At 43.8% G+C, this 23728-nt stretch overlaps 2 long non-coding RNA genes across 2 annotated transcripts; both read left to right on the top strand.

Annotated features, from left to right (window-relative positions):
* The first annotated feature begins 13955 nt into the window (after positions 1-13955).
* On the top strand, positions 13956-15716 carry LOC119823376. The gene is made up of 3 exons (XR_005286943.1): positions 13956-14081; positions 14228-14394; positions 15467-15716. It is a non-coding gene; the product is annotated as an uncharacterized LOC119823376 (long non-coding RNA).
* Positions 15717-18176: 2460 nt separating this feature from the next.
* Positions 18177-23083, top strand: LOC119823375. The gene is made up of 3 exons (XR_005286942.1): positions 18177-18315; positions 20271-20368; positions 22508-23083. It is a non-coding gene; the product is annotated as an uncharacterized LOC119823375 (long non-coding RNA).
* Positions 23084-23728: the final 645 nt, after the last annotated feature.

The following is a 23728-nucleotide window of genomic DNA, read 5'->3' as shown; positions in this document are numbered from 1 at the left end:
TCACCATTCCAGCTGCATGCTGAGAATTTGACTTGGTCAAGACAGACAACCTTTGCTGAGGAAAGCAATCAATAATGCTTTCCATCTTTACACGGGGCTGTTCAGATAAAAAAAAATAACTCAATGTATTTTATAAAATGAGAGGTTATGCTTTACTGTGAAAGTGCAGGGAACTGAGAAACGAAAGCTGAAAACCCCTCAAATGCCGGAAACTTCCTGAAATCTTAATTAGAAATAAAAACTTGAAGAATTTGCCTTAAGCACGTGTTGGATTTTCATTCAAAACTTCTGCTGTGTTTCTACATACCTTCACAGACATGTCCAAAGCACTCCTCTTAAATCCAGTCAGACTGACAAAGATAATGAGCCATCACTCTACCCTTCAAAAATAAATTCTACCCCTTTGTATGGTCCCAGAGGTCCTGGGTTTCCCTAGTTCTTCCCACCACCCCTTTCATCCATTCCTTCTAGGCCACTCTTGTGATTCCCTGCCACTTCACAGAACAGCTCTCTACCCAGGACCCACAGCTGTCATGCCTGTTAGTTTAATATGTCAGTACTGGAGAATGAACGTAAGACACTGTATGCTAGGTAATCCTTCTGCCAAGCAAACTGCACCTCCATCTCTTTGTTACTTTAATTTTTAGACAAGAACTTGCATAGCTTCTCAGAAAGACTTCAAACTTTCATCTTCCTGCCTCAGTTTCCTGGGTTGCTAGAGTTGTGCTGACCTCCCGCCCCCATTGCTCAGATCAACTAGATGAATCTCAGCCTATGGCAGTTAGTAATTTATATTGACTTGAAAATCAAAATTTCTTCTTGCTCTGTGGGCCCAGAAGGGATGTTGTATTGACAACCATAAAAATATTCATCTCAATGTTCACGTCCATCTGAGCTCTTGGATGGCTAGTTAATTGTCAACATACAGTGTTGGTTTTTATTTATTTTGTTTTTGTATACATGTGTGTTTATATATTCGTATGTAGGTACATGTACAACATACATGCATACACATGAGGAGCTCAAAATTGACTACTGCAATGCTGGCAGAGGGGGCCACTTGTTTCTTCCTAGTCGCCTGGCTAGCTTAGACCTGAAATAATCACACAAACTCTATTAATTAAATCACTGTTTGGACCATTATCTCTAGCTTCTTATTGGCTAACTCTTACATATTAATTTAACCCATCTCCATTAATCTGGTAACACCATGTGGCAGTGGCTTACCAGCAAAGTTTCAGCATGTCTGACTCTGGCTGCAGCTCCACAGTGTCTCTCTGATTTTGCCTCCTTTCTCCCAGCATTCACTTTAGTTTTTTCACACCTAAGTTTTGCCCTGCTATATAGGTCCAAAGCAGTTTCTTTATTCATTAACCAATAAAAGCAACACTTATACTGAAGGACTTCCCACATCAATGCAAGGTCTCTTGCTGAATCTAAAGTTCACCAATTTTCCATCATCTATCTATCCAGAGACTTCAGAGATTCTCTGCCTCTACCTCCCAAGAGCTGAGACACTGGCAGCCACCTTGCCTACTTGGATTTTGCATGGCTTATGCTGATCCAAACTCCAGACCTCATGCTTGTGTGACCAGCTAATGCGTGAAACAATCCCACACCAGTTAGGATTTAAAGGGGTACTTATTTTGGGGGGTAAAACTCACAATACACCAACCGTCAGGAAGGGAGCCTAGACGCTGGAGCAGGAGCGGGAACCAAGCGCCCGGAACCAAGAGAGCAGGCCAAGGCTTGTGGCTCTTTTTTAAAGATAAATAGACCACGCCCCAGTGGGCTGGTATTTCAGCTGCTATTGGCTGAAGGAGCGGAAGGCGCTCCCGCAGCAACCAGCACTTTATCAACCAATTCATCACTGAAATCCTGGCCGTGTTGCTTTAAAAAGAAACTACCTACCACATGATGACATTAGTCAGTGATAGAGAACTCATCTAGCATATGCAAAAGCCCTGGATTTAATCACCAACACCACCCAGACAAAGGCAGGTTTAACAGATGTGTTCTTGTGTGTGCTTGGTTGTTGTATGTGTATAGAGCAGGCAGCTTAGTTCTAACAGACCCTAACATTTGAGATTACAAACGAACATAGACTTCAACTCGAAGTCACCGACTGCTTTAGATTCTTACAAGAGAGCCATCCTGTCCTTTGAAACTTTAAAATAAAATATCAGTCACATCCTTGGGAAACTATTCATATCCACGATATATTAAAAATGTCTGAATATCAATAAGAAAGGTGTAGGTAGCTCAATAAAGATATGAACAAAATATAGAACAGATACTTAAAAAGAGAACATTTGAATGGATCACCAATAAATATTGGAACAAAAACTTAACTACTTCAACCTCATTAGCCATAAAACAAATGTAACTAAACTAGAATGAAGTATCAGGACACATCTATATACCACAGTTAAAATGGAAAGTAAGATCCTGGGTTGATGAAGACTCAACAAGCATCTAGAACTGTCTAGCATACACATTACATCATTCTAAGGAACAAATAATGAAAAATATGATATAATAAAAACATGACTACAGCCTGTGACTTACTAATTTCACTCCTGATTTATGATCAATGTGAAAGTGTTGCAGTGCTTATCAGAAAGCACATCCAATAACACTGATAGCTGGTCTACATTGAATAAATTCAAACTGGAAACCACTCCCTCAGCAGTACAGTGTACACATAGATATGCTCACAGAATTTTACCTCATGAAATCCATTGAGTTTTTCATGATGACTCCGAATTTCTCTCTATGCAGCAGGTCATTTAGAAGGATGGTTTATTCCATGTAGCACGTAAGACTGGCTAGTATGTACAGGGCAGTACAATCACACCTGCTTTGGGAGAACTTCCTTAACTAGGGTATATTGCCAGTTCTTTGCTGTTAACCCTTAATATCAGATTGCACTGGAAACTGCACTTCATTCAATTTACGACTGTGTCAAGCCAGCCAATAGGCTAACTTCTGTGAAAATATCCCACCTTGGTCCTCAAAGAATCATGCAATCATTATTTACTGTACTTCTGTGCCTCAAACAAATGTCTCCTTCTCTAAAACTCCTGGGAACCAAACACATATGCACAGCCCCATCAGTGAGCCAGGCTCTCCCAAACACGGCTTTGTTTGAGTGAACTCCAATACTGACACGCCCTTTCTCACTCATGCCTCCTGTTACAGATGTAATATCTCAGTTTGATGTCAAGGAACTGAGAATCCGAGTCTCTGAGGTCTGTCATGACCACAGAGCTAAGCAGCAGAACAAGACCCAAAACTAGCATTCCACCCAAGTGCGCAGTGATACTTCCCCTTTTATGAGGCATCCATAATACTTGCAATCTTTCTTAAATAACTACCAATTACAGTCTTAGGTATTTCAGGAAAAGAGCTTGATCCATCATTAGCCATGGTCAGACCAGTTGAACTACTCTGATCTTTCACAACTTATCAAAACAGTATGATCTGAGTGGAGATGCCCATATTGGCTTGTGTTAAGACCCTTCAGAGCTAGCCAGGTGGTGGTGGTGCACGCCTTTAATCCCAGCACTCAGGAAGCAGAGGCAGGTGGATCTTCGTGAGTTTGAGGCCAGCCTGGTCTACAAGAGCTAGTTCCAAGACAGGATCCAAAGCTACAAAGAAACTCTGTCTTGAAAAAAAAAACACCAAAAAAAAAAACCCAAAAAACAAAATAAAAGACCCTTCAGAGCTTATTCATCACCAGTTAGGACTTCCAGATTTTTCATTAAAAGAAATAAGAGGATCTTACACAGGGATTGAGATGACTTTACCTAAATTGCACCAGCCCTTTGGAAAACCAACCAACCATAAAGGAGGAGATGACCATCCCTGAGGAGTCAGGGGGAGACTGTTCTAGACACTGGTCATGTAAGTCATTAGCGCATGACGTCTAGCCTCCGTATTCTTTCTGAATACAGAAAGGACGCATCTTGTAAAGTGTGGAAATGAGTCAGTGCACAAAGCTGACTTTCCTGAGTCAGCAGCAGAGCTTCTCAGAGTCCAGAACAGGCCTTGATGTCCTCGGGAAGCCCATCACTGTGCATCATTAGGTACAGAGTGTCCCTTTTGGAGGAGTCCCTAGGTGCTGTGTCATATTCCTGCCCTCCTACAAGGCCCTCTTCTAACTCCCATGCCCAGGAATCCCGATGCTTCTGGCAGAATTCAGTTGACTCAGAAGGTTGGCTGGGGCCCAAACCAAGTCCCAAAGGCAGTTCCTGGGAGGAAGTTACTCTTCAAACACTGAGCTCAAGTTTCATAATTTTGGCTGGTTATTGAAAACATTGGAAAACTCAAATACAGTCTCCAGCCAGCCATTCCTATCACCTATGCTACATATAGTCTCTCACTCGGGCTCGTCATGCAGCGTCTGCAACATCTGGCCATGCTCAAGATCTCCTGTGTAGACAGCCCTGCTGATGGCATGCCCACTAGTGGCATGGCAGAAGCTCACGGGAATGATTACGGCTTGCCACCTGGTGTTCTTTTTAGTGGAACAAATTGGATGATGAAAGCAAGAAAAATCAATGTTCCTACAGAGTGGTTTGAATGTTAACTGTGTTGAGGAGTTCATTCATCAGAAGCTTCATCCTCACTGTCGGTGCTGGGACACTTGAAAAGTGGAGCCTGTTGAGAGGGGACTAAGTCAGCAGAAGCGTTGCCCTTGAAAGAAATTTCAAGAATTCTTTGGGGGCAATGGTCAGCTCTCATAAGAACTGGCACAAAGGGGCAACCCTGGCCCCTTTTTATTCTCCAGCTTCCTGATTTACCATCCAATTCTTCTTGTACAGTCTTTCTCCATGATCCCATCTACCATCACGTGATACACCCAGGGAGAACCCTCAACTAAAACCAGCACCACACTGGTTAAGCTTTTAATCTCCAAAGCTGAGAGCAAAATAAACCTTTTTCTTCTGAAGTTTCCATGAAGCGTAACATTATCCAGCTCTTCTCCAAGGGTATTTAACTAAGAATAAAAGCGTCAGTATTAAAGACAGGCCTCTATTGTAAACATCTCTTTTAATGTTTGCTTTTATTTAAATAAAATAAGGGTTAGGGAGCTATTTAACTTTTTAATTGAGAGCTGGCACACCCTTCCTGGTTCCTTGGCTAACATGAGCGGTAAAGTATGAGCCGAAAAGTCAGTCTGCCTTCCTAAACATTAGACTGCTTCGAACATTGCAAATGCCCTGAAGAAGTTGCATTGTAACTCCAGCTGCTTGCTTCAGACGTACAACTCAAGGGCCAAAAGACACTGTTTTAGTCATAATGATTTCACATAGCTTGTGCTGGACATTTTGCCATCACAAGCCTTGGTAAACTCAAGCAATCGTTGGTTGTCCAGCTGGTCTTCGGTTCAAGTAGCGAGCAGCCAGGGTATGCATGCCACTACTTCACCCCTAGAGCCCATGATGGTCGTTGATGTGTTTCATGGGCATCACAGCTGGTTAAGGGCTGTTGGTTGGCTCCCTCGGGGCCTCCAGATCGTGTTTCTAAAGTGCATGTTATCTTCCACATCTGGGGGGTGACCAAGGGCAACAATAATAGGTTGTTTATTTGGGGGTTCTCTTGGACAGCCCTGACCAGCAACTCAAAAAAGGGGTTTCCTGTGTTTGGTACTGGAGTTGTTGTTAGTGGTCTTTAGAGAGGGAACATTGTCAGCCCAGGTTTAAACTGTATATGTATTTTTATACACAGATTTCCCTGCATTATGGTTTTTTAGATAGTTAATAATGATCCCTTATGACTTTTTAAAAAAGAGATTCTTTTAAAATTTTTACCCTGCTCCTTCTTTTGTATTTACCTTCCTTCCCCCATCCCTAAGGAGCCTCCCATTCCTATTTCCCCTTGAACTCTGCTATTCCCCTTTACCCTCAAAATAACAGAAAATGCATTATGGGGAATATCTGAGGAAGAGGAATACACAGCAGCCATTGGCACAAAGACAGGGATGAGAGAAATGAAAGTTATTAGTAATTAAGCATTACTATACCGTACACATCATAGGATATTTCCATTGCAATAGGTTTTTAAATCAGAGAATAAACCACTTCACTGGGACAAGTGACTTAGTAAATCCTACCATGCATGGGTGATCTATTGATAGTGTTAAAGCCAATAGCTGTGTGTTTTACAGTAGTTATAATTTTGGGCATCTCTTCCCCCAGAGAACAAGTTCTCAAGAATAGTAGCTGTATTCCAAACATCCTGTTTTATTTTTGCCCAGTCAGGTGACATGCACAGGGCTTGTCCACGAAAAGACTATTGCGACCGGTTGAATGACCTCTCAGGATCCTACAGAGGCCATCTCCCAAATCTTGGTTCTCGTTCAATCCAGACGAATACGTGTTTACTAAATCTCTGTTAATCAATGTACTCAAGGAAACATGCGTTCAACAAATGTGCCGTGATTTTGGTCTGCATTAGACTTGACCTAGAATGCAATCCTCCACTACAGCTCCTTCATTTTCTCATAAAAGACAAGCCTTGTTACATCCAGGAAAGGGACAGTTGGCTTTGAACTAATGGTGCTTTTCAGTGGGTAGGTAATGTTGGTTTTCATCTCTTCTCTTTGAACTTAAAGAGAGTTATTTTCCAAGACCTTTGACATTTTAAGAGTGTGGTTACTCCCCTCCTTCAGAAAGGTGGTTAGTTTATTCAACAAAAGTGTTTTGTGTGTTTGGCATCCAAGAACAGAGCCCGGCAGGGGACTCTCCTGTGCTCCAAGTCTTAAGCAATTTCATTAAGGGGACAGTGAAAATTGGGATTAAAATGTGGCAATGGCAGTGCAGGTACATCATAAGCTCCTGCAAAAGTCATTTCTCTTTTTAATTGTTTTTTATTGTTCCTGGTGTCCTCTCTGCTCTGTCAGCTTAGTGAGGTAGAGGATGAAGGGAGGAGAGGGACAAAGACACAAGCTTTCCCTGTCTCTGTTCCATCTGGTCAGTGCCATGGCTCCTTCTTCCATCCCAGAAAGGGTACCAAATTGTTTATTTATTTGCATCTTTGAATGTTTATATTACACTTACTTATTTGTGTGTGAGGGATGTGTGTCCAATGCACAGAGGACAACTTGCTGGAGTTAGTTCTCTCCTCCCACCATGTAGGTCCTTGGGATTGAACTTGGATCGTTGAACTTGGATGCAAGCATCTTTCAAGCTGAATCATCTCACCCAGCAGTCTTAATTTTCTCCTTCATATCAGCCCTGCCCTTCAGTAGAGCACGAAGTGCACGCCTTGCCATCACTGTGTCCGTGACCTTACGGTGGTGTCCTGAACACTTGTGTAACATCTGTGCAATGAGTAAGAACAGAGTCTCACACACTCTGTGCAGCAGATCTACCACATCTGGAGTGGGGCTGGGGAGTTTTCCTCTTATTGACTGTGGCAAGTGGCTTCTCTTAGGGCACTTAAAATCAAGAAACACTTAATCTAGACCCGAAACCACAAGCATCAAGAGAAATCACCATGGTATTTCAGACACAATAAGAAAGAAAAATTCCATACATACCAAGGAGCTATTTATAGCATGAGCCTCTCGCTTCACTCAGGCTCCAGGGTGACCAAGAAAGGCCTTCAGACAGTGAGTCCTCGCCGCTGCTCTTGAAAACTGCAACCAACACATGCTGGGTCAGCTAGCAAGCTCTGATCTTACCCCAACAAGTAAAACCAATGATGTCTGCCCCATCCCACCCCACCCCACCCAATGTCTTTGTCTCTCTCTCTCTCTCTCTCTCTCTCTCTCTCTCTCTCTCTTCTCTCTCTCACACACACACACACACACACTCACTGTGTGTTTCTGTCTCTGTCTATCTCTGTATCTTTCTCTTTTTGTGTGTGCATGTCTGTCTGTCTCTCTCACTCTGTATCTCTCTCTCTCTCTCTCTCTCTCTCTCTCTCTCTCTCTCTCTCGTGTGTGTGTATTTGTGTGCGTGCACGCAAGAATGTGGTTTTTATAACCCTTGATAGGAGGACACCTTAGCATAATAAGAAAACATGATTTCAATGATCCGAAAGTGAGAATCTTTGTATAGGAAAGATGAGTTGGATAAAATAAAAATGTCACGGGCTGGAGAGATGGCTCAGAGGTTAAGAGAACTGCTGCTCTTCCAGAGGTCCTGAGTTCAATTCCCAGAATCCACATGGTAGTTCACAGCCATCTCTAGTGGGATCTGATGCCCTCTTCTGGTGTGCAGGCAAACACGCAGACAGAGCATTCATATACATAAAATACATTTTTAAAAAAGATTGAGAAGTTAGGAAAACTTAGAGGAAATATTTGCAACAGGAATTACCAACACAGAATCAATGTTTATTGTAGTTAACAATCTTCATACAACAAATGCAGCAAAAGATAGGGTTGTGCTATCCATAGAAGATAATGTGAATTTATATAAAATATATGTTCAGTATTACCAATACTCAATGGTGTAAAAGTTAAAATATGGTAAACACTGCAATTTGTCAGGGACCAAAAGTATTCTAATATCCAGGTAAGTTAAGTATAAAAGATTCAAGTGCTTGGTGATGGTTTGACAAGTGTTTAATCCCAGCACTCCAGAGGCAGAGGCAGGCAGGTCTCTGTTAGTTCAAGGCCAGCCTGGTCTACAGAGTGAGTTCCAGGACAGGCATCAAAGCTACAGAGAAACCCTGTCTCAAGAAAAAAAGACAAAAGGATTCAAGCACAGCCTTCTATGTAAATTTCTACAGGACCCCCTCCACGCCTCTAGCGACCCACTTCTTCCAGCTAGAAACCACCTCTGAATTCCCATCATCTTCCAACAATACCTTCAAATTATGAATCTGTCACTGGAAAAATCCACTGAGAATGAGCAGATCTCTTCTGGCCCAATCACCTCTCAATGTTTGTGGCCACCAGTGAGGGACCAAGTCCTCAGCCCCTGAACCTTTGGGGGTGAGATTTTTATATACAATATACGTGCATAGTAAGGCATTTCAGGTCTAGAATGGTGAAGTGATCTTGATAATATCCATTAAAAATTATCAGAATAGTAGCTATTAATGTCATAGTTATAAATGGTTGCTTAGTCATGCGAGAGCCATTAAGCTCAGTTAGCTGTCGGTCCTTAGAGAACGGATGTTTTTATTTATAAAATTAGTAAAAATAAGTAAGAGCCATGCCTCAGCTGTACACTCTCTAGAAGCCATGTTTCAGATCTGAGAACCCACCTAGAAAATGAATTGCACAGTGTGTCTGTGTGGTCCCGGGGAGAAGCAAACACAAGACAAACACAGAAAGGCTCAGCCATGATGTTTCTTGTCACTTCGCTTTCGTGGAGCAAAGGGGCCTTCTGATGTTCCTTTAAGCTTAGGGTTCCTGTGTCTCTTCCTTCTGGGATTACATGTCTTCAAATGCTGTAAACCGCAGTGGTTGCAAGCTCTGGGTCATCAGATCCCGGAAATGGGAAGATATTAAACACTGACCGGAACAAGAAAGTCATGCAGGAAGCTCAGTTCCGGTCATGCATGTCCCCGGAAAGAACTGTTAGGAATGCAACAGTCTGTCTTCTGCTTTCTCACAATTAGTCAAGAGAAGTGATTTGGAATTTCTCCTAAACTAGTATCATACCTCATTTTTCAATATTGAAAATATATTGTTTGGGGGACCACTTGGACTACTGTGATTCATGTTTGGTAGTGGGGCTTTTGTTAGTCCGTGGTTTTTGTTGGACACATTGTCAGCCCAAGTGGCTTAACTTTCTTTAAGATGTATATACATATATCTTATACATAATGTACATGATTTTTAGGTAAACATAAACTACTTTGATTACTTGAGACTCTAACGAACAACCTTGGTGTGACTTATCCCTTGACCCTCTTTCTCCTTTTGTGAGAACAACCTCCCTCCTCCCCAGATGAAGCCCCTCCCTCTTCCCTTTTTCTTCCATGCCTCACTACATATCACCTGTGTTCTACTCTCCCCCTCTCAAAGTTCTACTCCCCCACCTACGGTGCCCGTGCTGGCTGGTGTTGTGTCAACCTGACACAAACTGACGACATCAGAGAGGAGGGAACCTCGATTTTGAAAATGCTTCTCTAAGGTTGGACTGTGGACAAACCTATGGAGCATTATTTAAAATTAGGGATTGATGTGGGAAGTCCCAGCACACTATAGCCATACCTGGCTGATGGTCCTGGGTTCTATAAGAGAGCAGGCTGAGCCGGACATGAGGAGCAAACCAGTAGAAGCAGTACCCCTCCATGGCCTCTGCATCAGCTCCCGCCTCCAGGTTTCTTCCCTGTTTGAGTTCCTGTCCTGACTTCCTTCAGTGATGAACACTGATATAGAAGTGTAATCCAAATAAACCCTGTCCTCCCCAACTCGATTTTGGTGATGTTTCTTCATGGTCCCTTTATAGTTTCCTGGTTTCTGCTGTTTCTCCACGTTATAAACTCTCATCTTAAGATTTGGAGTTAGGAGTCACAGATGAGAACTTGTGGTGTTTGTCTTTCTGGCTCTTTATTTCCTCACTCAATATAATCTTTTCAAGGACCATCCATTTATCTGCTAATTGGTTTCACTTGTCTTTAGAGCAGAATTATCAATGTAACCCTTGATGACCACTCTGCAGGTGAGGGTAGGCTTCTCCTGATACCCTTGGGACACAGGACTTGGATAATTCAAGCTGAATCTGACCCGAATGTCTCTCTCCTGTGGTCTAACTTTCACGGTTACAGAAAATACTATGCAAGCTGACAAGGGAGGGAAGTAGTTAAATAATCCTACACAGCTGCCATACCTATAACCCACAGCAATTACCAGCATGGAAAGATATCCATAAAGGTGTATTAAGTGGCATTCACAAGTTTGCACTTGAGGCCCACCCAACAGAAGGGAAGCCATGCCTGATATTAGAAACCTAGCCAGCTTCCCTGGGCTAGTGATATCATGGGTCTTAGAGAAGAATCTACTAAGACCACTTTGTTAGATCAGCATCATTCCTTTCTGTGCTCTAAATCATATCTTCTATGTAGCTACCATCCCTCCTCAAAGAACCCTCCCCCACTTCTAAATGAAAACCATTTCAGAAAACCATAACTGGAACAATTCAGAGATCACAGATTTAATACATTTACAACACAGCTCTTGCATCTACAGCTTGGGGAACATCAAGGAAGATGGGGGAGTGGAGATTGTAAGAGCCAAAATACCAGGAGTCTGCTTCCTTTTGGTGGTCCAATGCAAAGTGGTCATCCCTGAAACCATATACATAGCACCAGTAAAAACAGACTCAGAACTTTTTAAACGTGTGTGTACATAGGTGTACACACATATATATATATTTAAAATATTACACACATATATATGTGTAAGAATGATAAAGAAAAAGAAGCTATCAACTTGAGAAAGGGGGACATGGAAGGAACTCAAAGGAGGCTGACTGGGAACGTTAGAGGGGGGAAACGAAGTAAGGAAAGTGTTGCAAGTCTGCTGTGTGTCAATACTTTCTCACTGGAACCACCAGCTGCAAATAATGGCACGGAGACTTATTATTAATTATGGAAAGCTTGGCGTTTACCTTAGGCTCGTTTCCAACTAGCTCTTATAACTTAATTAATCCAAATTTTTTGATAATCTGTTCTGGCACATGGCTCTCTGAGCCTGCTGGCAAAATAGATTTCTCCTCTCAGTTTCTCTCTCTGTGTCCGGAAGTCCCACCCATCCTCTCCTGCCTAGCTACTGGCCAAACAGTTCTTTATTAAACCAATCAGAAGGTGCCATAGGCAGAGGTACATCTTTACAGTGTACGCAAACATTCTGCAACACTATTGTAATTAAAAAAATCAATTTTTAGAAAAGATACAAGTGAAGAGGGGTGATGCCTTGGGCACCGGTTCTCAGGATGCTCTGGTTGATGCGATTCTCCAGAGGCAGAGACGGGAGGAGCAATCCAGCCGGGGATACGTTATCCTGGCATCCGGTAACTCTGGCTTTGTGCCCCACTTCTGGGCAGCCTTCCATGTCCTCCCTAGACTCTGTTGCAATTATCAGTAAAGAATATTACACACACAGAGGTACACAGATGCACACACCACACACACACACACACACACACACACACACACACACTGGATGTTTTTAAGCATCTTCATTAAATCACCAGCTACGGTTCTTTATCAGGTTACCAGCTCTAAGTGAAATGTTAACAAGTGGCACAGCGTCTTAAGAGTCATATGTCTTTGGAAGCATTATCATCCCTTCCCATCCACAGAATATTGGTCCCACAACCCCTCAGAGTGTCCAGATCTTCAGATGTTCAAGTCTTCATGTAGAACAGTACACCACACTCGTATAACCGGCATACACTCATCCCCTACATTTCAGATCATCTTTGAGTGACTCAGAATACCTCACACTCTAAATGCTACGAGGAAAGGTGCTATAAACTGTTAGGAAAGAGTGACCAGGATCTGTGCAAGTCCAGCATGGGTGCAACATTGAAAAGATATTTCCCATCTGGGTTTAGTTGAGTCCATGGTTAAGGTACCTGCAGACACACAGGGACGACAGAGCCCTATGGCGAGGTATACAAATGCTCTGAGGAGACTTAGGGAAGGTTCGGACTCTTCACAGGCTTTTCAGTTAAGGATGCAAAGTCATCATGTTGTGTTAAAGCATTATTAAGTACGAAAGAAATGAATATTTGTAGTATACATCCTCGGCAGTTAGACGCTACAGGGCATGTTTGCTATTGTTTGAAGAATGTTATCTTTCTTATTTTCCTAGTTCCTTGAGAATTTTGTAAAGCATATTTAAATATATCCCCCCAAAATACACCCCCTTTCCTACCGACAAAATGTAATATATACTTTCTTTAAAAAAAGTTATCAAATATACTTTTTGCTGCTCATATACTCTGGGGTGTGTGCCCCCCACCCCTGGAGCATGACTGATCTGCCAAGATCTTTCTACCAAACCCTTCAAGCAAACCGAGTCTCCCTTCCCAGCAGCTCTTGACCGTCAGTGCAACATTGAAGACAGGTGCTTTATGGAATGAGAAATGAGAACTACCCTTTGCTTGGGGTTTTAACGAAATGACTTGCCTTTGTTGGGAACCGTTTCTTCTCAGTGACTAAAGGCAACCCTGCCTACTCCCCCGGTGGTGCTGTGTCAGCAGAAGGGAAGAAAACGGGAATGGAGGGCTGGGTTTCCTTGGCACACAGCTGGGCTGTCAGAAACCCCTCCGGGTTCTGAGGTATACGGAGAAAGCTCCTCAGCAACTTCCCCCAGTCTTATCTACCCTGGAACACACATCCTCCTCTGTGTGGTCTGACTGCCCGATCAGTGACCTGTGCATCAGGCTGGGGCAACTTCATGCTTTGATTTATTCTAGGCTCTTGGTCCGAAAGGGCTTTCTAGCTCCTGAACCCTCTTAAGAAACTTTACCCTTTCTTGAAAGTCCACCTCCTGTCTCACCTCTCTAAAGAGGTGGCTAGAGTTCCTCTCCCTTCCTTCTTCCCCAGTGTCCCCTGCTCCGGCCAGCCCCTACCCCCTTCCCCAAGATGACAGGCAACATTCCTTGCATACTACTCTTAGGAGGAAAGGGACGGAATTGTGTCAAAAATCAATCATTGATTTTCAAAACTCAAATCTGAAAAGGCTTGACTTTTAACTAGCTATCCAAAACACATTGGTTTGTGGGGTTTATTTATTTATTTATTTTTTTGCTTGTATTTGTTGGAAAACATCCCTATATATTAAGAGTCACACATCTGAAAGTTAAGAGCATAGAGCTTAGACAGAGTAGAGTTTTATTTTAAAAAACCACACACATCAGAACTTGTAGTAATTTGGATGCTCTTGGCTTCCCTAAGCTCATAAGGAGGTGTGGCCTTGTTGAAGGAAGTGTGTCACTGTAGGGGCGGGCTTTGAGGTCTCTCTTGCTTCAGCTTCACTCAGTATCACTGTCCACTTCCTGTTGCCTTCTGATCAAGATGTAGCCAGCACCATGTCTGCCTGTGCGTGCATGCAGCCATGTTCCCCGCCACGATGATAACGGACTGAACCTCTGGAATGGAAAGTAAGTTACCCCAAATAAATGTTTTCCTTTGTAAGAGTTGCCATGGTCATGCTGCCTCTTCACAGCAATGGAACCCCCAAGACAGAGTTAGCAGGTAATAAAAGTAACACGGGAGTGTGTCTTAAAGTCGAATTTGTATTTCACAGAAGCACACATCAGAGCTAATGTGTAATGCAAGCACCGTGGGAGAATGTCTGGGTTTAAGACCGCAGTGGAACAGCGGATGGAGAATCTGGGCCTCCAATTCCAGGATGTAATCCAAGGGACTAAAACCTCTTATTGAGAGTCCTCTTTCACAGTGGAGACCGGACAGGTAGGAGGAATGCCTGAGAACGTGGTGAAAAGTTTAAGTCCCCCGGTAGTAATGCTATTGCTGATGTAACAAGTCAGATCATGTTGAGTTTGTAAATCCAGGTTTAATCTGAACCGAGCAAAGTAACTCCTGGGTAAGTAACCCTTGGGAAGTTAGGAGAGGAACTGCATGGAAAATGTGGCTACCGGGTCTCTCTCTCTCTCTCTCTCTCTCTCTCTCTCTCTCTCTCTCTCTCTCTCTCTCTCTCTCTCTCTCTCTCTCTCAATATATATATCCTGCATAGCCTACCAGGTCTTATATAGCCTGTAGGCGTGGTCAGGGGTCGGGTTTGAAATGGCAGGAGTGAGACCAGAGTGTGGAATGGGGCCCCTAGCTGGAGATCCTCAATATTCCAACCTTTTTGGATATAGATAGATGATAGATAGATAGATAGATAGATAGATAGATAGATAGATAGATAGATAGATGATGGTAGGTATGGTTTCCATCTAAACATCCCAGACTCCTTGGGTGTAGGATGCCAGGGACTGAGGTGGAGCTTCCACCAGAACATATAGACCTACAGGAAGCCAAGAAAGCTATAGGGACCTCTGAAAAGTTTCTGGGATCCTTCTGTAGAACAAGCCTCCCCTCCCATCCCTGCCCCAAGATCAAGGACCAAGTGGGACACCTGGTAATTAACAATACAATGCCCAGGGCCCAAGTTAACAGCCATCACCTGGGAGCTACTGTGTGGACAATGTTGAGAAACAGGATTAAAAGAAGGGAAAGAGGGAGGGAGAAAGGAGTGGGGATAAGGGAGGAAAGGAAAGACGAAGGGAAGAAAACATTGAATTTGCTTAAATCCCTGATTGACCATGTGCAGGACTGAAAGGACCTGCGTTTCCTGGAACTGATGTGCTGGGTAATTATAACAGTCAGTCTGCTAGGGCCTTGTATCCCCTGAAAAGAGAGCTCAGCTGAGGAGCTGTCTAGATAAGGGTGGTCCATAGATGTGTCTGTGGGGGGTGTCTTGATTGTTGACATAGCAGACACCAACACATTGTGAACAGCATCGTTCCCTCCTTTGCAGTCCTGGACTGTGTGAGAGCAGAGAGAACCAGCTGAGTGCTAAACGACCGACCCAGCACCCACACATTTATTCTTCCTCCGTTCTTGACTGTGGATGCGCGGCTTCACATTCCTGCCCAGAGTTCGCCATAAAAATGGACTCTCCTGAAACTGGACATTGCCATCTCCTACAGTGGACAGTCCCAGCAGAGGATGTAAGGAGTTGGTGATGGAGGGAGCCAGGCCATGGTGGTCGGGAGAATCTCATGCAGCCTGACTGACCGGCAGCTGGAGTGCCTCTTTATTTATACAGAATTTAATAAGTATGGATACGTTTATGTTGTTCCAAAACATAGATCCTATCACTTTTGGTTTTGACCATGTGTTTCACTTCCTTTCCCTCACCTTTTAGTAATCATTAATAAACTATGACAGAACAGAGTTCTCATTTCCAATCATTATCCTTCAAGTTTTGACATCACTGATAAACAGTTATCTTTCACAACCATTTTTACTCATCAACCCTATAATCCAATTTTTTAAAGATTTAGAGGTATCTGACAAGCTGTTCTCAGGCTAGTTGCTTTTGTGGCTACAAAGACATTAGGCCAACACCATCTTTACCAATTCCAGGCACACTGCATTACTAACTCTTAATGGTCAGAGTGCCCAAGAAATCTCCTCAGGCACAAGCTGCTGCAGTTATTATTCAAATTCTGGCATAACACAATGTTTATATTTCTTATCTTTATAGGATACTTTTATCATCTTTCTACATCGTTCTCTGCCCATCAGCATAAGTCTCTGTGTAGGACAGACTTCAGCTAATCTAACTTGGTTGCTGTATATGCCACGTAATGGCTTAAGTGTAGAGCGGGAAGAGGCTCGCGATTTGACCTGTGGCCAACTCCTCTAGGCCACCAAATCTTGTTGATCTTTGCAAGTTTCCTTTGCTTTATCTTGTTCCTGAGTACGTACAGGGACAGATGTTTCAAAAATGTCTTGTAGCCTCATAAAGAGACCTCTGGCTTCTTTATGTGTGTCACAACCTCCCAGGACACCAAATAAACCCATTTTCCCCAAAGTTGTTTTTTTTCACAGTGCTTTATTCCAGCAACAGAACAGGACTAGGACAACTGGAACGAAAGGCTTGTTTTTTTTTTTCCCCTACCATTATCAGAAGACAGAATCCAGAGTACCGGTTATAGAAAAATCAAATACCATTTTGGAAACTGCATATAACCCTGCTTCTTGAGACTGACCCTCAAATCTTCCAGTTGAGAATTAGCGTGGTGCGTGAAGCCGTGTTAGTTCAGGCACTAAGGGCCCCCTACAGCCTGAGAGTTCCTCAGTCCCAGAGGACTGTTAGCCACTCCACCTGCTACGTGGGTAGCATCTTCCTACACGTCCTATTTTGATTTTAAGTGGAGTGAAGACAAGGGACTTGTGATATTCAGACTGGGTTCACTCAATCAGGAAAAGGGAACACTGTACCACTGCACTGAATTCTAATGTCTGAGCATGAAATCTAACGAAAAATATTAAAACACAGCAGAATAAAACAAAGTGAAAGCTAATGCCACAAGAAAGCTCTGTGCACCTACTAGAATGACTACATTTAGATAATCACAAATGTTGACAGGAGCATGAGACGCTGGAGCTCTAATACATATACACTGCTGATAGGAATATACATGCATGTATCCACCTAGGGGCATGTCGGCCCTTTAAAAACATCTAAATACACACCTACTCTTTAACTGGATGATTCTATTATGAAGAATTTACTCAAGAAATAAAATGTGTGAGCATCTAAGATTGTAGTGCATGGCAGCTTTAGACAAAGTAACCAAAAACTAGAAAGGATCTAGCTCCGGGTGAGCCACCAACGGTGTGTTCACACAGTGGAGTTGTCAAAAGGTTGGATGGCCTCCAGTGTGCACATCACACACAGAAAACCTTACAATGTCATACTGAGTGAAGGAAATCAGAGCAGTGGTCACAGGGCTGGGAGAAGGAGAATGGCCCAAGGCGGTGTTATAAATAACCTCTGTCTTGGCCTGCTAATTGGTACAGGAATAAATATCAGAATGCATCAAGAATCATACTTTCAATAGATACATTTTCTTGTTTCTAACCTAGATTATTAGTAAAGAAGCTGATTTTTCAAAACACCAAGACAAGCTAACTTATGGTATAAGAAATACTGTAACAAAGAAGCACAGGATGAGCCCAACAAGCCAGTGAAGGTTTCCCTCGGGCTGGGACTGCTGAGCCCAAAGGAACTGAACAGATGGAGAAGTGAGGAGACTATTGGCCAGTCAGGCTGCCAGCGGATGAGACAGATGCTGAAGAAAGAAACAGACTGTAAGATCAAGGGATAACATAAAGAGAGGGGGAAGGGTGGAAACCACATAAAAACTGAGAATCAGGAGGCTGAGTTGGGAGAGACTGAGAAAAGCCTTCCAGGGGACTCTGTCTCTGGCCTCATGTTGCTCAGCTGTGGCATCTGGATCCTCCATGAGCACAGCTGGGCAGTATGACACAGGTAATACATGACTAATTAGGACCTGATGGAGGTGATCCCTGGGGTAAGCCAAGTGTAGGTGCTGCAGGGTAACAAAGGGTCAGGGACATGATGTCAACAATGCGTTGTTATCTCTCTCCTCCCCCAGAGGAGTCTGTCTGGAAGAGATGCGCGCTTCAGAAAAATTTTGCATCCAGATCTGGGAGAGAATCACAGCGGTGCAACTCTGGAAGCAAGAAGACAAAGCAATAGGTAAGGTCAAGAGACTGAAAGAATGTGTCATATGGCAGTGTCCTCCAAGATTGAAACACTCCATCCTGTTGGGAAGCTCGACGAGAAAGAAGGTAAACAACACAAAACAGCTTCTAGAAATCCCTGAAACTGACCAGATTTACCAAGCCCCTCCCTCCAATAGTAAGCCATAAAGGTGGCTGATAGTCACTGTCAGACAAGACAAGCTGCAAAGACTCTGAGGTGAGACCAGCAACCTGGAAGAAGCAGAGACCAGCTGAGCTGCCTGGAAGAGGGTTAACCCAACTGAGTCACTGGGAAATAACGCTCTCCAACCTGGGGATGTCTGAAGGCTGTGCAGTTGTTCAGGTTCTGTTTATGAGCTGTCTGTCGCCCATGCTGAGGTGATGCATGTTTTTGAGTCATTTCTGTTCATGTAAGGAACCCCTCACCAATATTCCTAAAAGTAACCCCATAAAACACATTAGTTTACGAGCAGGATTTAAATGGTATCCATACTCTGTCATGGGCTTGCTATCTGGGTGGCTAGATGTGTGTGTACTGTCTCCTTAGGAAGAATCTTGTCACATAACAGAACGACAGAGTTGGAACTTAAGGCTGTGGGAACATTAAGGTCATATGCTGTAGAATGCTGGACTCAACCAGGAAGCATTGACTTATTAAGAGGCCAAAGTCATGACAAAATCAAGTGGACAGAGGCACAGGGGAGCAGGTTCATGCTCAGCAACTCTACCAAAGCACCACCTCCATATCTCCCTGTGGCCTGCAAGCATTATTTCAAGACTCCCAAAAATTCTTTCAGATGTCACCTCTTAACTCTTTCCTCTCTATGCCTCGAGTCAGAGGCCCAATGAGGAGCTGTCTCTAGGACAAGGAGGCCTCTCTCTGACCTGAGACCATCACCTCTTCCCTGCACATGAGTGGTTAGCCCCAAATGACCCCCCCAAGTCTATACTGTTTGGATCTAGCCCAGCACGCCTCTAACAAGCCAATGTAAAGGGCCTCTAAGGTACATCCTCAGTGGCGGGCATCAGGTCCCAATGATTAAAAACAAGCAATTATGCAGGACACTAAAGCACAGGCTCTTGTTTCAGGCTGCGTATGAACAAACCCTGCTACCCTGGGATGGCACAATCACACCCTCCCAGCTCAAGTTTACTGGAACTCAGATCAATGTCCAAACAGTCACACTGCTATTTCCCCATCAGTGGGAGACAGCTCTGCCTCTTGGAACCATACACAGCCCAGTCAATATATTTGCAACAGAATTAAGTTCTCTCTGAGTACAATAATACAGGCATCAGCAGAAAGCCACAGCTTTCGGTCAGAGGTGTCTAGGGAAATCTGGCACCTTGCTACAGGGTCTGTGTGGTAGAGAGCCATACAGGAACTACACACTAGGAAGAAAATTCCAAGAGGAGATGACTTGCGGGGGAAGGATAGTGGGGAGCTAGGAAGTTAGGAGCTATCCATAGCTCAGTGCCAAGCCTGTAAGCACCTTTGGCAAATGATCTCAAACTGGACATGAGTCACGGTGTGTTCTGGCTTCTGAGAAGGCAGTAGCTCTCAGTCCCCTTGACTCAGCCTTCACCTCTGGGGAGCAACGCTTAACGAGCAGTCACCCAGGGATTCTGGGCCCAGAAGAAGCTGTCCCAATCAGAGCCTCTTACCAAGCCGCACACCCCACACACCACTCTGGAGGCTTTAGCTTCCTACTGGAGCAGGAACCAGATACTCTTGGAAGTGCAGGGTCACAATCTGGCAGTAACCCCACCCCAGTCAGACACTTTTGAGCCAGGAGAGGCTGTCATCCCTTTGGGGTGGGGGTGGGGGGAGGTGCCAAACTCTACTGTGGTGGTAATAGAAACGGGGCATGAATCAAGAAGGGAAAGGGGAACTTCAACCTTCCTGGGCTAACAGATCAGGTTTATCTGTTGGAAAGAAACTAACTGGCCCCTCACTGTCAGGAAGAGAGAGGGAAATAAGATTTCCCAGCCACTTAGGGCCTGCCAACTCATCGTACAATTAATTTTTTCCAATGCATCAGCTATTTTCCTGGACCAGCTCTCTTCTCCATAGTCGACAGTGTCTCTGGTGAGGAGGTGGCATCTGGAAGTAGTCTACAAAGCAAGACTTCAGACCCAGGTCTGAGCACCCTCTTCCCTGGGACCTTGGCCAAGCTATCCAGCCTTTCTGTACATACAAAGGGGGTGATAAATGGGTCTGCCATGAGGATTGGGCTTCCTCTGAGGAGCCCTGGCTGACCTATACATGGATGTATACATGCTATATGCAAGCATAATTGCTGGTGTCATAGTTAGACTTCCATTGTTGTGATAAAACACCATGACTGGAGAAAAACCAGAGCAGGAGCTTCCAAGAAATTACAAGGATTCAGACTTTAAGGTAGCAAGCACACTGTGAGCACTAAATAACCCAGAGGTACTTGGGACTTGATACAGGTGGGACAGGGACAACTTCCAAAGCAATTAATTAATTGAGGCAAGCCAAGTGCCGAACAGCGTTACTAGGATATAGCCACAGAGAGTTGGGGTGCATATCTGGGCACAACTGGAAGCCAAAGATCATTCTTCCTGCAACTCGGCTTGGACAAATGCCAGGCCCACCAGAGGCACTGAGGCCCATGAGATAAAGGCTCAGCCAGGGTCATAGGAGCTCCGGAGAGTGTTCAAAATACCCCTGCAGAGGACCAAACCCAGCAACAGTGCTGAAACCCAGGAGCACGTGACTCATTACAGCCATCTCCAGCCAGCAGCCACAGTATGTGCAGCCCACGTGCTGGTCTGAAGGTCTGTCCTCCTGCAGGGGCTTTAAGTGGCTTGTTGCATTTTCCTCTCCTAGTAGTAGCTATATCTGCCTCTGCAGATTCGACCGACCACAGATCAAAATTATAAGGGAAGAGTTGAGGCCCTATAGCACATTCCTGTAACTCTAGCACATGGGTGACAGAGGCAGGGAGGAGTATAAATTTAAGGCTAAACTGAACTACATAGACTTGGACTCAAAAAATTACAAAGGAAAATATTTATCTGCACTAAATATGAATGGCCTTTTGTTCCTGTTGTTACTTCCTAAACATTACAATGTGGTACCTATTTATATTACTTCAGAGATCACAAATGAGATAAAGGTAATTTTGAAAAGACAAGATATATGCAGTCTACCCAAGTGCTTTTTTTCCTCTAAGGAACTAGAGCACTCATGGATTATGGGTATTTGAATGGGTCCCACTGCTGACAAATATGGAAGGATGAATGACTGGCTACACTTTTTGATTGCCTCTAAGGCCCAGTCCATGAGATGGAACCCATCCCTGATACTATTAAAGGTATCAAGAACCTGTGGCTAAATAGGCCCCAGGCCTTAGGGGAGAAACCAATACTATTTTTCTACTCAGTGATTATAGTATTAGAAGGACTTGATTTTATTATTGATATAATAATAGATAAGTGTAGCATCTCTCAACCCTCATCAGAGAGTAGATGGCAGAGACCTTCAACTGGTCAACCTGCAGAGAACAAGAGACTGGAAAGTGGTCAGGCTTAAATGGAATATAAACATCCCACACAGCCCTCCAGGGTTCAGGGCTCTTCATGGAAGAGGGTCCAGGAAGAATCTAAGAGCCAGAGGTGGCTGATAATTTCAAGGAAACAGTGTTTTCCAGACACAACAGGGCAGTTACAAGAATGAGCTCCCAGTGGTGACAGTATGTGCCAGGTCTGTGCAAACAGAAACCCCAACATGAAGCTAGGGAGGCAGGAAATAAATCCCTTCCCGAGTTGAGAAGCCGCTGGCGTTAAATGCTTCTTGGGAAAAGAACCGCTGTTTTCTTTAATTATGTGACCCCCCCCCCCCGTAGGTCAGCCATTCTTCAGAGCAGGTCCCACTCCCTAGTTTTTGGGAAGTGTATGGAACTCGATGGGGGGTGGGGGGGAGAAGAGTCAAAGTTGAGTAGGTAGGAGGTGAGCGAGGGTGGATATGGGAAGAGGAGGGGTGAATATGTTCAAAATGCGTTGTGTGAAATTCTCAAAGAATTTATGAAATATTGGTTCATTTTTAAAGCAATATGCAAAGCTGTCACAAGTTTCCAAAGCCTGGTTGGTGTTAAATCTCCGGATTCCTGGAAGCTGCAGGGAGCAGCACATTTCTAAATGGTGCATCTCAGTGAGCTGAGACTGCTCTCCCGGTTGAGTCATGGGGAGGCGGGAGGCAGCCCTGGAAGCTGGAGCACTGATAACAGAGGTGTGCTCTGTACGCCCACAGGGTGAAATCGATGAGGAAGTCTCCGTTTCCAGAGGGCAGCTTGCCAGCTACAATGGAATGGCTGAAGTTGGGAGGCCACACAGGAAAGGCTCAGAAAGACAGGCGCTCCCCACCAAAGTGTTCTCACGCGAAACCTTAATAATTAAAAGATCTTGGCAGAAATCCCAGTGAGCTCATGAGACAGGAGAGGTCCCAGCCCTGCCTGATAGCTCTGGAATGGAAATGTCTCCTGCAGAGACTGAAGACCAGAAACCTGTACCTATTTCCAGGGGCAAAAATGAAGTTTGTCATGGACTGTCTTTTCCCAAACAGAAAATTCCCACTCTGTTACTTACTAACTGGGCAACCTCAGGTAAATCACAGAAGCTTTTTGAACCACAATAAATAATAGCTAACAATATCATCATTATTGAAAAATAACTGCCTCCTTATAGGATAATTTATAACTAATCATTATGCCATAGCACCAGGGTAGATAGACTGTCTGCAGAGACCAATGGGAAATATGTTAAACATTGTGAATCAGGAAGTATATTATGTTTGCAATGTGTTTATAATATGCTATATGTATAGAAATAGATGGCGTTCAGTTGGCTTTCTTTATGCAAATTCTTCATCCATTAATATTATATTTTAAAATATTAGGGAAAATGGCATGGATTGTGACTCAGTGTCAAGCACTTGCTTAGCATCTACAAGGCCCTGGGTTCAATTCCCACACCAAGAAAAAGATTAATGGAAAAACTGCATCTGTATGGCATATATACAGAGACCTTTTTCGTCTCATTTCCCAAACAGTACAATTATTTATGCAGCATTATATCATCACACATACTATGACGATTCTAAAGATGTTTGAAAATAGTATGGGAAGATAAATTATAGACACAGGTTCTATGATGTTCGTGCACCGTTTCAGCTCTGGGCTTTGAACATGTGCAGATTTGGGTACTGAGAAGGGTACTGGGACAAACACCACGAATTTGGAGAGTTGACCAGGTGTGGATAGCATAGGCCCCTTTATCACAAGAGAAAACACACCAGCCCAGTCCGCCTGCCATATCTGCTTGAGTAGGCCTCCCCATCCTGTCCCTAAGGCTGCAGTCACCATTTTCTAGACTGACATTCTGAAATGTGTCCCTCAGGAGCCTTGGCAGACAGAAGATCATCCCTCTGGCTAGAAACCAGTGCTGGATGCTGAACTGGAATTGCTAAATGTCT

This window comes from Arvicola amphibius, chromosome 9 (genome assembly GCF_903992535.2).
Source record: "Arvicola amphibius chromosome 9, mArvAmp1.2, whole genome shotgun sequence".
In the NCBI taxonomy this organism is placed as follows: domain Eukaryota; kingdom Metazoa; phylum Chordata; class Mammalia; order Rodentia; family Cricetidae; genus Arvicola; species Arvicola amphibius.
This window is presented reverse-complemented; position numbering and strand designations above follow the sequence as displayed.